The following is an 18,067-nucleotide window of genomic DNA, read 5'->3' on the forward strand; positions in this document are numbered from 1 at the left end:
CATTGCTTATACCAGGCCCTTTTCAAGTCAAATGCCATCATTCTAGGCAAGAAGGAGACTGCATATGTGCCACACAGCATTGCAATCTTGTCTGCAGCCCGTGACTGAGCAGAACACTGAAACTACACACCCCTAAGAAACAGCTTTGTGCTTTCTATGCTGATCTATCCCCATGAGTTTATTAATCAAATCATTATTGTTGTCAGGTCACCCATGCATTCCCTCAGAAGTTTTCAAGAATAAATGATCAAAGATAACTATAGCAAAACTCAGATAGAAAGATTAAACCAGAAGTAAACTATACACAACTACAAGATTCCCTTTACATTTTTTTCTTTTTTCAAAATATAAAGGAAGTTCTAGGAAATCTTAAAAAAAAATTTCCCTCTGGCTAAAAATATAAACAAGCATAACCCAATAGTTACAACTCCCTTATTTCCCAAACAGTGAAGGAGACAAGAGTTACAGCTTAAAGTGTTCATATCTTTGACCTAATGACTGTACAACAGAAAAGATGTTTGAAATTATTAGTGAAGAAAAACTTTAGTCAGATGTGCTTCACCAAACTATAATACTTTAAGTTCAAAATAATTGTCGAGGAAAGGTAAAGCAATTATAGAAAGTATTGTCAGGCTGTAAGCTCAGTGATGAAATGAGCCACGTTCATCTCCCTCACGTTCAGCTCTCAGCACATTACCTGGTGCAGAGAAAATTCTCAGAAATCACAATTCACTCACTCACTCACTCACTCACTCATTTTACATATCCATCGACAACTAGGTATTCAGCCTTACATTCATCCCAGGAATTAAGCCAGCACCGCTGATACAGGCAGAACACAGGCAGTTTTGTCTTCAAGGAGTGGTAATTGATGATACAGTTAGGAGAGGAAGAACGAACACAACATAAATACTGTGAGGAAGTGCTAATGCTCAGTGGGTGACTGGTGGTTGTAATGGAAATATACAAAAATGTAATGAGAGTTAAAGAAAAAAATGGTGGGATTCATTTAGATTCAAAGAACAGCGGGGAGCTGGTGATGCTTTCTGAGAGGACCAGTCATATAGGTGGGAAGACAAATCTCTGCTGGCCACAAAGTCAAGGAAGGGGAAAGATTTGGAAAGGAAGTGAACAAAGAAGGAGCCTGATGAAAGTTTGTTGAATGAATGTCATAGGAGAAGATGATGACTGAGAAGATGTCCCGTTTATTTCTGGAGATGCTTTCTTACCAGGCTCTCCCACTTTTTCTTTTTGTGTTTAAAATCTGTGATAGGCAGGTAAGAAGCATTGGTGCCAACCTCAAAAACAGTTCATTTTCTGGAATAGCCACAGAATAATAATAAAAGGAAAAACAACAAGCATTTTATTTTGCTCTTCATACATACCACCACCGCTTTCATCTGCTTTTGCCCTGTTTTGATTTTTAACATGGTAAGAAGAACATAACACAAAATGATATTGTATTGGCTAAGAAATCAAACTGAACCTCAAGGTGATTAAGTGTTGGTTACTCTACAATACTTCTAAATGGAAATCATATTAAATAGTATATGAAATATTACCATACCTAAGAATATTTTCATTTACTTTTAGCTTCTGAATGCATCTAGGACATGTTATTTACAGCTTGCTAATTACTCAATTTTTGTCATAAATATGTGTGTGTGGGTGTTTATTTTTCATTGAATTTCAAAGGATATAAACATGAAGTATTAAAACCAAAACAGCTTCCACAGTGCCTTGTGCCAGTCATAATAAAGTCCTACAATTTATTTTTAAAGGCAGAACATGTAGAATTCAAAATTTAACAAGGTTGCTGCTTACAGATCAGACTTAGGAAATCAATTTAACTTCTATACTCCATAACTCAAGTCACTTCTGGCAAAATGTAATTCTTATCATAACACTTTTTCAGAAAACTCAATTATTTCCAATTACATATTTTACAGTCTGTACTTCTATATTTGATTTTAATAAAAATTCTAACAAGTTGCTTGACATTAATCATTGACTATAATAATAACTCATGCCATTTACTTCCATGGACACTCCTTTTCATGAACTTAATATCGCTATCTGTTTTAATAGACATATGTAACACAAAGAAGAAATTGATTACCTGAACAAAATAAGACATTAAGTCAGAGAATTGTTTTTTTAAAAATCGTTTTTGAATCATAATATACCAGTAACGTAAACCAAGCCCTTGGGCACCAGTATGGTTCATGAATCTAGGAAATGTATTAAAATTTTGGCTGAAGAGCAGTTTTTTATATAACCTAGGCTTTGATATAGGAGAACAGCTTAGAAAAAGATTACTTATTGAAGACAAGGTATATTCAAAAGCTTTTATATCATTCCAACGATAGTCATACTTATTAACTGTAGTTGTATATATTGAAATTCTACAAGTTTAACTTTCATTGGACCTATATCCTATGAATTCAACCCACTATTAATCTCAAAATTATACTGCATGGGAAAAAGGGGGTGCATTACAAATAGACAGTTTTATGAGAAAGAGAAAATTACTGACAAGAAGTGCTAGGTTCTAACCCACTATGGAGCTGAGGGAACTTGAGCAAGTAACTTACTGACTTTTTAACTCAGATTTTTAATCTGTAATATTGATGGCTTAATCATATAAATTTCAAGTTAAAAAGTTAAAGATTTTTTTAATATTCTGAAATGCCATTTTTTACTATCAATGTTTTTATATTTCAGTGGAAAGGAAAACAAGTAAATGAGCACAATAATTGTAGTTGTGACAGGCAGAATAATGGCTCTCCAAAGATGTCTATGTCCTAATTTAAGAATCAATGAATATGTCAGGTTACATAGACAAGGGAAATAAAGATTGTAAATTAAATAAAAGTTGCTGATCAACTGACCTCAATATGGGAAATCGTTATTATCCACGTGGGCCCATATAATCAAAAGAGTTCATGAAACATGCAAAAGGGAGATAGAAGAGCCAGTATCAAAATAATACCAAGTAAGAAAAACTCAGCAGGCCATTCCTGGCTTTCAAGATGGAAAAGGGCCATGAGAGAAGGAATGGAGGCTAACTCTATAAGCTGAAAAAGTCTGGAGAATTCTCTAGAGTCTCCAGAATGAAACATATCCCTGCCGACTTATTTTAGTCCAGTGAAAATGACGCAGACTTCTGCCCTCTAGAATGATAATACATTTAGGTGGTTTTAAGTTATTATTTGGGGTAATATGTTATAACACCAATAGAAAACTAAAATTGCAGTAATACATGCTAGGAATACACCTGTAGTCATAATGGGAAGAGCATACCTACTCCTCTCATGAGCTACTATGCACATGGTAGGGCAGCCTACCTAGCTGAGTATTTTAAAATACTTCTAATGTAAATGCATTTAGGAAGTTCATATGCTTTGCTGCTGGTCACATGCCCACATTATAAGTAATTTTTTTCCCACTGGATATATGGGCAGAGTAATGAGGGCCTATGAGATTCTCAGTAACTGACAACAATTTTGAGACTCCCTTAATTTCTCCAAAATTATAATTTTTAAAAAAAGACCCTTGCAAAATAAAGTCAATACATTTAATTATATACTTATAAAATGTACCACTATGGTAAATTCAGTTACATTAACTTAGTACATAGGTAAAATTTACTACATTTGAAAACAATTTTCTCCTTTGGCAAGAATTCATATGTATTTCTGATTATGTAGTTTATATGATTATAAAATCATTATAGTCAACTGTCAACCAAAACGGTTAATGGCTGCCAAATAATTTCTAAAAGAAATTCTAAATATCCAAACTTTAATGGAAAATTCCATCTAATGTAGGATGTGGGAATATTTTACTGTGTGTAACGTCATGCAGGAAAGATCTCTGATGGTAAGGGTGTCTTTAGTCTGTGAGAGTATTCAAGGGCCCTGCTCACCACTCCTTATTGTCTTTCTCATAGACAAACACCCAACTTCTTTTACATTATCAGCCTGTACTCTGATTACAACTGAGTCTATGACTCCCTATCTAGTTATCCATTGACAAGCTTAGAAATAAGAGAAGGAAATTGCCTTCACTTTGTGTTGAGGCTCCAGTGATTACACTTGAATCACTTCTATACTTATCCTGACGTTGACCCTCTAACACGTGTCACAGCAAATCTCATTTATGCCTTACTTTCTAATAATGAAATAAAACATACTTACTGAAAAAAATTGAAGACAAATGAATATTGAAGACAAATGAAGAATATTGAAGACAAATGAAGAATATTGAAGACAAATGAAAAATATTGAAGAAAAACATACTTAAGAAGCCAAGGGTTCTGGGTTCAGTTCTGCATGTTTAATGGAGAATTTGGCCCAAATAATCTCTGAATTCTAAAACGTTTCTGTCTGTGCCTTCTAGAGTCACAGTGATACTGAGTCTTGCTTAACAACTGAGGGCTAGCAGAAATCCTCACTTTAGGACTTCCTCTAGCCCCAACTTCTTCAGGATAGATCACAACTACTTGGAATTTGGAGGTATATAGGCTAGTAAGGCGGAGAACTCACTCCAGTGTTCTTGCCTGGAGAATCCCAGGTATCGGTGGGCTGCCGTCTAGGAGGTCACACAGAGCTGGACACAAATGAAACGACTTAGTGGCAGCAGTAGGCTAGTAAGGATTAAATTGAGATATATGTCCAATTAAGAGATATTCCAGTGCGCTATCTCCTCTACAATTCATCGTTGTAGTCTGCTATTTTTATAAACTTTATTCTTCCTAAAAATTCTGAAATTCTCGAGTCTATTTGGGGCAAATGCCTGAAAGAATAAAGCTGTACAAAGAAATACAAATTGTAAATCTTCCTTCCAAAATAAAGATTGGAAAAATTCCACTATCAAAAGAGCAAGAGTATCCTTGTTTCAAGACAGCTGGGATATTACTCGTTATTTGTTTCTAGAGGGACAAACATTTTATAAATTCAAAACTGTTAAGTATATCAACTTGTAACAAACCACTGTGAATCTGAAAATAAGCCATCACTAAAGCCAGTGCTGTTGAAATCAGGCCATTGTCCTGTTTTTGAGATATCAAACTAAGATCACATGGTTTTATTTGAATTTTGTGAATTAATAAAAATTATTTATTTTCAGTATAAATTTCTACAAGTAGAGATTATCACACACAAGATTAGATGTAATTATAAAGGGTTTTTGAAGGGAATGCTAAAGACTGGTAATTAATATGAACAGATGATGATAAAAATTCTCCCCTGGAAAAAAATCTCACTGCAAGTGTTGGCATTCTTTGCAGATGACTAGTCAAAAATGGCCTGAAAATACTATTATAACTAAATGCTAACTTAAACTGAATGAGTTTGATAATGTCCATGTACCTTCTTTAATTCTGTTTTCTATTTTCCCAAACTCTTTAAAATCTAAAGCTATGCATGTACATTTAGTTTAATTCTCGTGTCCTTCTGAAATAGATATGTTTAATACAACCGATAATAATGTCTCCTAGTGTTTACAGTACTTGAAAATGGCTCCTTGTACCTCATAAAATCATGAGTGTCTGCTTTACCCTATCCATTTTATTTCCTCAATAATAATAACAGCATTTTTAGCTTTTCCTATCTGAGGTTTATTAGAATACTGGCATAGTCAAGTAAGGAAGTTCTAAGAACATTTCATTTCAAGTATCCTAAGGAAATCATTTCCTGACAATTAAAATCTAACTAGGAGCTCATAAGTGCTGTTGTAAAAGAAAATGACCCTTCTGACAGAAGAAAAGATGGGTGTTTTCAACCATTCTGTTGAAAATTTGAAATAGATTATAGACATTACTAGAACACTGGTTGGAATTTTATAGCTTTTGATACACTCATTATCTAAAAAAAAAAAAAAAAAAAAGTCTTTTGTCTTTCAAACATCCTAAGATTAAAAGCAAGCAATGGACAACATTGTCAACATTGACCACGTTTCTTATAGTAAATGCCTCACTGGGAAAGGTGAAGGATTAATCCTGGTAGTTACTAAATTCAGGAAGAGATTTTGCTGAGGATAAGAGGTGTCTTTACTGCCATCAGAAATGCCCCCAAAATAGATGGTTGTCATTGATAATTTTTTTTAAAAAAATCAAGACTAAAATCATTTAAGTGAAAAAAATATTAAACATTTTCATAGATGCTGATTCTGTGAAGACAAACACACTTCCTCCCATTCTTAGAAGCTAAAAACTGATCAGTAACCAATAGGTAACTTGAGTCTCCCTGGCCCATCGGTTTATAGCCTATGGTAAGAATCTATGCATGGTGATGCCACAGTTATATCTAATTCTGATATGCAACAGAATTGCCCCTGACAGCTTTTCATACTTTGTTTCTCTCAAGATATTAATCAGAGAAAAAAAAAAAACCTCCATTTATTAATAACAAGTTATTCCCTTTAACTTTCCTTTATCAAATATGGTGCAGTAACTCATAAGTACTACAAACAAACGATTTTCATTTGATGGAAAAATGGAAATTTCCTGCAGCTGTTTCACAAATATCCTAAGAGAATCATTTGCAGCCTGTAAGGAGCCTTTATTAGAAATAAGGAACATAGCAGGCAAGCAGATTAAATGGCTCTTTCCCTAAAGCTGCATCTGTTTTTAAGTCAATAAAATATTCAGATTGTTTAAAACTATCGAACATGTGGCATACAATAGTTTCAAGTGAATACAACTTTGCTAGGATAATCCTTTCCTTAAAGTTGCTGGAGAGTTTTAAGAAAATAAGAACTCACTCTTTGAAACTTCTTAGGCAGCCAGTGTTGTCCTCTTGCCTGCGATTTTCACAACGTTGAAGTATACTGGAAGGTTCATAGGTCTTGAAACAGATCAGAATTATGGTGAAGTCACAACTCTGTCTCAGGTAAAAAACCTGCCTGCCAATGCAGGAGCCACAGGAGACGTGGGTTTGATCCCTGGGTCACTAAGATTCCCTGGAGGAGGAAATGGCAACCCATTCCAATAGTCTTGCCTGGGAAATCCCATGGACAGAGGAGTCTGGCAGGCTACAGTCCATGGGATTGCAAAAAGTTGTACACCACTGAACACACACACACAAACACAACTCTGTAACTTAATAGCTGGGAAACCTCGGGTAACCTTCCAAGTCTCAGGGTCTCAGTAACAAGGGAATAACCATCTCTCCTAAAGGAGATCAAGACAGTTTTCACATTCTGCTCAGCTTGACTCAACTGTAGGCAGGGCTCCAGGCTTCCCTGTCCTTCCCTATTTCCTAGAGTTTGCTTAAACTCTTGTCTATTGAGTTGGTGATGCTATCCAACCATCTCATCCTCTGTCGCATAATTTTTAAATTACTTTGAATCACTGTTTTCTTTTTAATTAAAAAAAGGGTCATACATAGGGTTATAGAAAACAATTTAAGAACCAACCAGATTTATTGATGTTTTGCCATAGATGATTGAATTCCATCTGTCTCTCTCTTATGAAACAAAATATTACAGAAATAAAATACGCAAATAACTAATAATGGTTGTTCAGTAAATATTACTTTTTTCTCTAACTCCCTCTCTTTCCAAGCACACAATTCTTCTCAGAACAGAGATCCCTGAAAATCCCAAATGTCTTTTTACCCTCAAAAGATCAGGTATATGGGTATGATACGGCTGTTAAGCAACTTTTGTTTTTTATATAAGAACAGATTCAAGGAATCAAACAGCAACTTATATTCCTGGCATCTGCTGAGCTGGTCTGCACATTAGTGCCTGTTATAGTGATGGGGCTTTTTGACAGCTGCCTCTTGGCCAGAGGATCCAGAAGATCTCCAGCCCAAATACAGTGCCACTCACACCAAATTCCAAGCAGAGAGGGCAAATACTTTGTTCCCTAAGCCAAACTGCAAGGCTTCTCTTTAGAAACAGATACAATCACGGCACAGGGATATCAGAGAGCCGTCTCATCAAGAGGCATGGGGATGGCATGGACAGTAACATTAAATGTAAAATCTGAAAGACTGAGACACTCTGAATGTGATCTGAGTTAACCCAAAGAAGTCCCCCTTTACAAGAGGCTCTCTGAGTGAAAAATAAAACACAAATCACTCACTATCAGTTTGATTTTCATGAGTATGAAAATGGCTTTTTATTCTCTAGTAAAATCACTCCAAAGACTATTTGGAGCCATTTTAAAATCCATTTTAATTAGATTCCGTTTCTCTGAACATTGCCACATGACTCTTAAAGGGGAATGATACAAAATATGTGAATTTTTAAATAAAAGTGCTTTTTCAAAGGTGAGTTTCCTGTTATGGAATAAGTAATCAGTGACATACCAAGATCTCTGTTGAAATATTTGATAATTTTTTTGAAATGCTTTACAACATTTTTCGATCCATATCATCTTATGACAGGCTCCAGTTCAACTTATTAACCGGCAGTATTTATTTCTAAGAGTAATTACAACCAGATCAGAAGAGAGCACTGCAAATTATTTATAAGTATTAACATTAATAAATATATAATTTGAATATTTTTAATGATTATATATCCTTATTGTAAGCTTATGCTCTGAATGTCAACAATAACTTTTATTTGCTTAGCCAAAGAGCATAAAAACAAAGGAATAAAGAAAATTTAAAGTTTGTTAAATTTAGTGAAGGATATAAGCTGATCATGAAAAATAAACATAATTAATAGAAAATTAATCTTGAAGCAGTTATGCAGAATATTATTTTTCTAAATTTTGAAAATTGACTTCTACTTCTTTGGCATAAAAATAAAAGACATATACAGACACTTAAAGCTTATTTAAAGCACATGTGGAAAATACAATATATTTGAGCTTGTTATAATTAATTAACATGACCTGTAGAAAGAAGAATTTCAGGGAGGCCATAACGACTGTAAGATTTCTAGCAATGTCAGGATACTATATCTGACGCTTTAGCTTAAATACACCATCAGAAAATATGAATACCAAATAACAATGAATTATTGTCATAAAATTAGGATAATATTCTATATTCATATTTGACTTAGAATTACTGATTCCTTGGAGTTGGTGATGGACAGGGAAGCCTGGCGTGCTGTGATTCATGGGGTCGCAAAGAGTCGGACACGACTGAGCGACTAAACTGAACTGTATATTACAGATACTTAAGCAATATTCTTAAAATGTTTGCAATTCTACTTTTGGTTTCTCTCATAATTTAATATCAAGTTTACTTTTCACTTTTTAAAACAATGATGCAGTAAATCACAGAACCTTTGAGTGGCAACGTAATACATAGAAGACATACATTCCTCACTTTCTATTGACCTTAAATACATCTCTAGCTCAGGGATTATCTTTTTAATGCTGCATTAACCAAAACAAGATTTTAGTGTTCCACATAAGCCCTTTAAAATATAGATGTCTAAGTACATTCTTCTCTTGCTTATATGGGAAAAGGAAAATATAAATATACTCCATATTGATTTCATGCTGCTGCAATTAGGATAAAAAATATCAGATGTATCATTCTCTGTATATTACTATTCAGTGGTTCTTAAAATGCTGATATCCTAGAATCACTTGGGTAATTTAAAAATAGTCTAATATTGAGCTGACTATGAGCGATTCTGATTGAACTGGTTCAGGATGGAACATGTTGTAAATCTTCCCAGGTGATTCTGATATTTGGCCAGCACTGAGATCCACACTGGTATAGCACAAAAGGAAAGGGACAGACTCAGAGGACATCTGAAATATTCCTCAGCACAGTGGTGCTCTACTTTCTATACCATCCAGCTCTAAGAAATTTTAGCACATATATTCTGGGATTTCTTCATCTCTCCATCTGGAAAACATCAGTTTTTTCTTTGGTACAATTAGCACTCCTCTTTTATAAGAACCCTGCATTTATTCTGATTTGTAATAACATCCCCAGATCAGCAAAGGAGATTAAAAAGAATCTCAAGCCAATGGAGTCAGTCTCCCACACTTGTGAAAATCCTGCTTTCCACAGCACTGTCTGCTCAAAAGCTATATATAGGCATCTTTTATCCTCTCTACCACCTTCACTGGTGTTTGTTTCCTCTCCCCCATTTTTTTTTTTTTGAAGAAGCTATTTTCCTAGGAAGTTCAGAAAGGAGTGCAAGAAACTGTGTTCTTATATTAGTTACTGTGTTTGAATTCTGACACTGGAAAAAAAAAAAAAAAAACCTTCCACAGTTCTGTTTGTCTATATAAGCCCAGATGAATTGTTAGTATTTAACTCAATATAGAAAAGAAGTTAAGATACCTAAAGGTAATATATACTACCAGTTCCAATTCCACTCCTCTGTTGTTTAAAGGACTAGTGTGATCAGCTGCTGTTTATATCAGTCCATAGGTTATAAGAAATCCAATATAGCTTCCCTCATTTCATGGATTAGGAAATTTATGAGGTCTAACCTTTATAACCTAAGCTAAGTAAATGTCACACATCTTAACCATCAGCAAGAAAGCTCTCACACACACTGAACCAAAGATACAAAAATAGTCTTTTCAAATTTCATTCCAATCTCCCCAAGCATTGCAAGGCACAATACATTAAATAAGGGCCATGGCAAAAGCTATAGGAAATGGTAATCAATAAAACACTTCACAGCAGACTGTTCACCCCATGAGTTCTGTCAACAAATATATTGAGAGGACTGCTCATCTTTATCAAAATGATTTTATCAAGCACAACAGAACATTCTGGATTCAGTTCACAGAATAAGTGCTCTAACAGAAAACATGGGGGTTCAATTTTCTAGGCTTAGAAAATAAATTTGATGTTAAGTGCTGAACTGAACCATGGAAAAATAATTATAATTTCCTCACTGGGAAGAAAATTTATACAACTTGTATATTTACTCCAGTAAGTGGAGCCAAGTTTAGGGTGGCTTAAGGAGAATGCTATCTGTAACATTCCAGTTGCAAATAGTATTTACCTCTTTTTTCTGAGTCTGGCCGTGTAGTCCTTGCTGCCTGAGAGTACTCAGATGTCCCCGACTATACCAGCGTAGTGATCTGGTAGAGCTTAGGTAAGATGGATTCTGAATGCATGCAGTGAAAGACAGTGTGCTTCTGCTGCTGCTGCTAAGTCGCTTCAGTCATGTCCGACTCTGTGTGACCCCAGAGACGGCAGTCCACCAGGCTCCCCCATCCCTGGGATTCTCCAGGCAAGAACACTGGAGTGGGTTGCCATTTCCTTCTCCAATGCATAAAAGTGAAAAGTGAAAGTGAAGTCACTCAGTCGTGTCCAACCCTCAGCAACCCCATGGACTGCAGCCTTCCAGGCTCCTCCATCCATGGGATTTTCCAGGCAAGAGTACTGGAGTGGGGTGCCATTGCCTTCTCAGGAAAGATAGTATAAACCTAACTAAAAGCCTCATTCTCATGAGAACTTTTACAAGACACACCTGACTTTCACAAAGCCCTCTTTAAACAACACACCTGGGTCACAAATTTCTCATATCAGCCATCTACATTCCTGGGAAGGAAAATATCTTTCTTCCACATTGCTGTCAAAGTAGAGTGTGTCTTCAAATTCATAAAGGTATGTCAAATAAAATAGTCGCATGCTACATAAACTTAGTCTAAGCAGTAAAAAATACAACTCAACCTTCACATATTAAGTGTATAGCCTTCACTTTATTCCATTGTATTCGGCTCACTTTTTAGATATGAGATTTTAATTGCTTACCTTTTTTCAATTTTCTTTTTACTTCCCTTCCTTCTTTGTCTAGCACTTTTTGCATATGTGATAAACCTTACATTACTAGCTCACATTTTCTTGCTTAAAGATCCCATTTCTCATGCATCAATATGCAGCAATCTGTCTTCTACTGGGAACTGCTTAAATACCCAAGAATACATTTCATATCAAGTGAGGAAACCAGTTCTCTACATGAATTTGAATGAGTTTACTTGTCCTACTAAGAGGTCTGTTTTATAGCCTATTAAGTGAAGAGACTGGACTTAATTATCTAAGCTTCTTTTACTCTAATATCCTTTTTTTTTTTTTAGTGAAAGTAGATAATAAATAATTGCCTTTCCATAATATTGTTAATTTAGTGAAAGTAGATAATAAATAATTGCCTTTCCATAATATTGTTAATTTAAGAGATAATATGCATTGAAATTCATATTTGTTTAATTAATAGTTGGGTATTTTTTCCAAAGGAACTTTTAAGTTTTATACTTTTTAACTTTTACCTGTGTTGTACCCATTTTACTACTGTGGGTTTGTAATATTTTATTTGTAATGAAAAGATTGAGATAAATAGTGGAAATCGACCAAGCAAGATGTACAAAAGCTCCTCTCTTGAAACAGAGAGGATAAATTATTTCAAGCGGGGCTCAGGAGAAGGTACAGTAATAGGAACTGAGTAAGGCCTGCTAGGGGAGAAGGCAATGGCACCCCACTCCAGTACTCTTGCCTGGAAAATCCCATGGACAGAGGAGCCTGGGGGGCTGCAATCCATGGGGTCGCTATGAGTTGGACACGACTGAGCGACTTCACTTTCACTTTTCACTTTCATGCACTGGAGGAGGAAATGGCAACCCACTCCAGTGTTCTTACCTGGAGAATCCCAGGGACGGGGGAGCCTGGTGGGCTGCCGTCTATGGGATCACACAGAGTTGGACACAACTGAAGCGACTTAGCAGCAGCAGCAAGGCCTGCCAGGAGGTTGGCCATTTTGATTACTGGGTGGGAACAGTCTTACTAGTGTTGAGCTCCCTCAGATTAGGTGCCTCAGAAAGGCTTTTACTCCCTAATTAGCTCCCTAGATTAGCAGTCTCTGAAAGGTTTTTGCTAGAACTGAACTGCCAAGCCCACACTTAAGAATTTTAAACAGCAGATTATCCTGAGTCTTGAAATTTTCTGGATTGAGATGAAATAGTGAAAGGAAAATTTCTCTGTTGGTATTTGCAGAATTGCTTTTGAACTGTGGTGTTGGAGAAGACTCTTGAGAGTCCTTGGACTACAAGGAGATCCAGCCAGTCCATCCTAAAGGAAATCAGTCCTGAATATTCATTGCAAGAACTGATGTTGAAGCTGAAACTCCAATACTTTGGCCACCTGATGTGAAGAGCTGACTCATTTGAAAAGCCCCTGATGCTGGGAAAGATTAAAGGCAGGAGGAGAAGGGGAAGACAGAAGTTGAGATGGTTGGATGGCATCACCGGCTCAATGGACATGAGTTTGAGTAAACTCCGGGAGTTGGTGATGGACAGGGATGCCTGGCGTGCTGAGGTTCATGGGGTCGCAAAGAGTTGGACACGACTGAGTGATTCAACTGACACTGATGCTGATCTGCAGAATAGTCTAGCAGCTGAGGTAAGAGTATGAGTGAAAAACAGGAGACAATGTAATGAGAGAATGTAGGGGATAAAAGCCGCTCTGAGGAGAGCATGACTGAGTATGGCATTACCACACACACCCCCACACCCACACACACAAACTGGCAGAAAATTCAAATAACTTGGGTAAAAGAAAAGGAGCAAAGAAGAAGTAGGATCCAAATCCAGCTGAAATCCAGCTGAAAATTGGAGCTTTGATAATTAGAAGATCTACTGGGAAATCATAAAGAAGAGCTAGGCTTCCTTGGTGGCTCAGACAGTAAAGAAACTGCATGCAGTGCAGGAGGCCTGAGTTCAATCCCTGGGTCAGGAAGATGCCCTGGAGAAGAGAATGGCTACCCACTCCAGTATTCTTGCCTGGAGAATCCCATGGACAGAGGAGCCTGGTGGACATGGGGTTGCAAAGAGTCAGACATGACTGAGCAACTTTCATAGAAGAGCTATTTTAATACTAATTTTCTGTAATACTGATAATAAAGCCACTCAGGAAAAATAAATCTATTAAAAAAAAAGAATATCAGTACTATACTTAAAATATGAAGCAGAATATAGTCATTATTTGACACAACTATAAAGTTTTGGAAAACAAAAGTGAAAGAAATCCAAATATTCCATTTTGTCCTCAAGAGTGGCTTGAATTGTTGGAAATAATTGTTTTAGAACTGCTATTAGCAATATTTACTTATACTTAAGTCATAATTCACTGTGATCAAATAACTTTTGGTTCTTAGTCTTTTGGGGAGGTACCACACCATTTCAGTGTAGTCAAGTATAGTACACTTCTTTAAAGCAAACTAAGAGTTAATACTTTGTCAAATTTTACTAATATCACTGACAATGCTTTTAACCACAAACACAGACATTCCTTATTTTAAACAAAAGCTTGATAATTTAATCTCTTATTTGACCAAACATTTTTAGGAGTTATAAAGGCTTAGTGGTATTAGATTTTAATTTGATATATTATAAATGAATTTACTCATGTACTATTAAATATTATCATAAATAATTAAAATTAAGCTATACTTGTCAAAACAGTTTAATAAACTGGGCTCGATTGTAGTCGCCTTGAATTTCTAGCATGTTCATTTTCTAATTCACAAAATCTAGTAAGTCAAGAATGAGAGTTCTACATTTGAACTAAGAGGGTTCTAAGAAAATTATTAGGTTTACTTGAAAATAGTAACTTAAAAAACTATGTAAAATGATTATTTATAAATGAGATGAATAAAATATCAGTAGCATCAAACTTCGTATTCTGAATGTTGAGCTTTAAGCCAACTTTTTCACTCTCCACTTTCACTTTCATCAAGAGGCTTTTCAGTTCCTCTTCACTTTCTGCCATAAGGGTGGTGTCATCTGCATATCTCAGGTTATTGATATTTCTCCCGGCAATCTTAATTCCAGCTTGTGCTTCTTCCAGCCCAGTGTTTCTCATGATGTACTCTGCATATAAGTTAAATAAGCAGGGTGACAATATACAGCCTTGACATACTCCTTTTCCTATTTGAAATCAGTCTGTTGTTCCATGCCCAGTTCTAACTCTTGCTTCCTGACCTGCATATAGGTTTCTCAAGAGGCAGGTCAGGTTGTCTGGTATTCCCATCTCTTTGAGAATTTTCCACAGTTTATTGTGATCCACACAGTCAAAGGCTTTGGCATAGTCAATAAAGCAAAATAGATGTTTTTCTAGAACTCTCTTGTTTTTTTGATGATCCAGCAGATGTTGGCAATTTGATCTCTGGTTCCTCTGCCTTTTCTAAAGCCAGCTTGAACATCTGGGAGTTCACGGTTCACGTATTGCCGAAGCCTGGCTTGGAGAATTTTGAGCATTACTTTAACGAAGATCTTGGCATTTGGTCTCATCACTTCATGGGAAATAGATGGGAGAACAGTGGAAACAGTGTTAGACTTTATTTTTTTGGGCTTCAAAATCACTGCAGATGGTGACTGCAGCCATGAAATTAAAAGACGCTTACTCCATGGAAGGAAAGTTATGACCAACCTAGATAGCATGTTGAAAACAGAGACATTACTTTGCCAACTAAGGTCCATCTAGTCAAGGCTATGATTTTTCCAGTAGTCATGTATGGATGTGAGAGTTGGACTGTGAAGAAAGCTGAGTGCCGAAGAATTGATGCTTTTGAACTGTGGTGTTGGAGAAGACTCTTGAGAGTCCCTTGGACTGCAAGGAGATCCAACCAGTCCATTCTGAAGGAGATCAGCCCTAGGATTTCTTTGGAGGGAATGATGCTGAAGCTGAAACTCTAGTACTTTGGCCACCTGATGCGAAGAGTTGACTCATTGGAAAAAACTCTGATGCTGGGAGGGATTGGGGGCAGGAGGAGAAGGGGACGACAGAGGATGAGATGGCTGGATGGCATCACCGACGCGATGGACATGAGTCTGAGTGAACTCTGGGAGTTGGTGATGGACAGGGAGGCTTGGCGTGCTGCAATTCATGGAGTTGCAAAGGGTCGGACATGCTGAGTGACTGAACTGAACTGAACTGAGCATCAAACTTCTGCTGCTGCTAAGTCGCTTCAGTCATGTCCGACTCTGTGCAACTCCATAGATGGCAGCCCACCAGGCTCCCTTGTCCCTAGGATTCTCCAGGCGTGAACACTGGAGTGGGTTGCCATTTCCTTCTCCAATGTGTAAAAGTGAAAAGTGAAAGTGAATTCGCTCAGTCGTGTCTGACTCTTCGCGACCCCATGGACTGCAGCCTACCAGGCACCTCCATTCATGGGACTTTCCAGGCGAGAGTACTGGAGTGGCTTGCCACTGCTGCTGCTAAGTCATTTCAATCGTGTCTGACTCTGTGTGACCCCATAGATGGCAGCCCACCAGGCTCCCCCGACCCTGGGATTCTCTAGGCAAGAACACTAGGCATAGACAAATCAATCCATGAGTATTAAGGAACATGGTAATTTGGTAAGAAGTATAAATTGACCTACATTTGTGTGAGGTTTTACTATTAGCAAAATACTTTCACATTTATTAAATCATTATGGCCTTATAACAACATGTTGAAAGGTATCCTCTAGAGGAGAAATACAAGGGCTTCCCAGGTGGCTCACCATTAAGGAATCTGTCTGCCAATGCAGGAGTTGCAGGAGATAAAGATTCAATCCCTATGTTGGGAAGATCCCCTGGAGTAGGAAATGGCAACCCACTCCAGTGTTCTTGCCTGGAGGACTATAGTACATGGGGTTACAAAGAGTTGGACATGGCTGAGCATATATGCATACTTTCCTAAAGTCTTAGGAAATTGGGTGCTAGTGGAGGACGGTTAGTCTATCAGTATTACTCTGGTAGAAATAATATGTGTGATGCCAGGCAATTTGGGGAACAAGTACCTCATGAAGGTATAAGCAAAATAAGACAGAGGAAATGCACATCAGGAGAGAGACATGAGCTGGAAAATAGTGGGAATTTGAGCAAATAAAGCAGAAGAATGATGGAACTTTGTATGTAACTCACTCTGTGGCAGCAGAACTTTCATCCCATGCAAATAATATAATGGAATTTAAACCAAGACATAAAGTAAACAGTAATTAGCTATGCTGCCATACATAATTTACTTAGCACCAGCCTAGAGGAAGAGTTTGGGATGTGTTTCTGATGTATGTAAAGAATAAGGTGGAATGATTTGGTGATTTTTATCTGTTCAATTGTGCTAAAGGTTACAGACTTCTTGAATCCTAAAATTGCCTATCCGTGTTGCCTCATCCATTTTACCTCTCAGCACTGCTGCCTAAGAAGAGCGGAAGCTTATAGTTCTGATGCCATAGACATTCACTTGGGGTATGAGAAATTGCAGCATCCTGCTGCTGATCTTAATCTTCTTGCCTCTTACTTTGTAAAGGAGGACTGGGTGAACCCCGAGTACACACAGGGAAGAGGATAGTGACCCAAGAGCTCCGTGCTGTGCTTAGTTGCTTAGTCATGTCCGACTCTGAGACCCTATGGACTGTAGCCCACCAGGCTCCTCTGTCCATGGAATTCTCCAGGCAAGAATACTAAAGTGGGTTGCCTGTTAGGTAGAAAATAACACTGTTAATTCTCATTTGAAAGCAAGCTTCAGACATAGTTAAGTAATTTGACCAAGAACACATGGGAAATGGGAAAATTGAACTTCAAATCCAGATCTTCTGGTTTCAAATTTACACTTTTATCCTATAAATTAACATTATAAACATGACATAAGTTACATTATCTATGACAAATTTCTGTAGTAGAATGCCATATTTTTTTTTACTAGTTGGGGTAAATAATTTGTCAAAGGTTGATCTATCATTATGAGGATAGCTATCCATATAGTATCCTAATTTACTGAAAAATTCTTCATTCAAAAATTGCACTCCTCAAATGCTTAAATAAAACATGTATGTTGGTGAATAATCTCAGAATTCAATTATGGTAGCTAAAGTTGAGATAACAACTACCTGTCATCTACCTGTCATCTTCATAAATGCTGTCAATTCCCTCCACTAAATTTTTAGCAAGGTTGTTGTTAGAGTCACGTCTTTTCTCTCCTTCTTTGTTTAAACTGACATGGCATTGTAACTTATGGTGAGATTAAACAAATGTCAAGTAATACGAAAAGGAAAGAAAAGGAGGTCTGTAATATATTTGCATTATACACATGCCAAAAAATTACTCCTTTGGAAGCCATGGTTGACATGACTGGTACTCACCAATATG

The 18,067-nt window shown here is 36.8% G+C and overlaps 1 protein-coding gene across 4 annotated transcripts in view; it reads right to left on the reverse strand.

Annotated features, from left to right (window-relative positions):
• PRR16 (proline rich 16) overlaps positions 1-18,067 on the reverse strand; it is a 283,053-nt gene that overhangs the window by 78,906 nt on the left and 186,080 nt on the right. Inside the window, exon 4 of one of the 4 annotated variants that reach the window (XM_069591694.1) lies at positions 6,766-6,848. The exons of the other annotated variants lie outside the window; for them this stretch is intronic. The gene's annotated coding sequence lies outside the window, so the exon portion shown is untranslated. The remainder of the gene's footprint in view (positions 1-6,765; positions 6,849-18,067) is intronic. 4 annotated transcript variants of the gene reach the window in all.

The sequence above is a fragment of the Ovis canadensis genome, chromosome 5 (assembly GCF_042477335.2).
Source record: "Ovis canadensis isolate MfBH-ARS-UI-01 breed Bighorn chromosome 5, ARS-UI_OviCan_v2, whole genome shotgun sequence".
Taxonomy (NCBI): domain Eukaryota; kingdom Metazoa; phylum Chordata; class Mammalia; order Artiodactyla; family Bovidae; genus Ovis; species Ovis canadensis.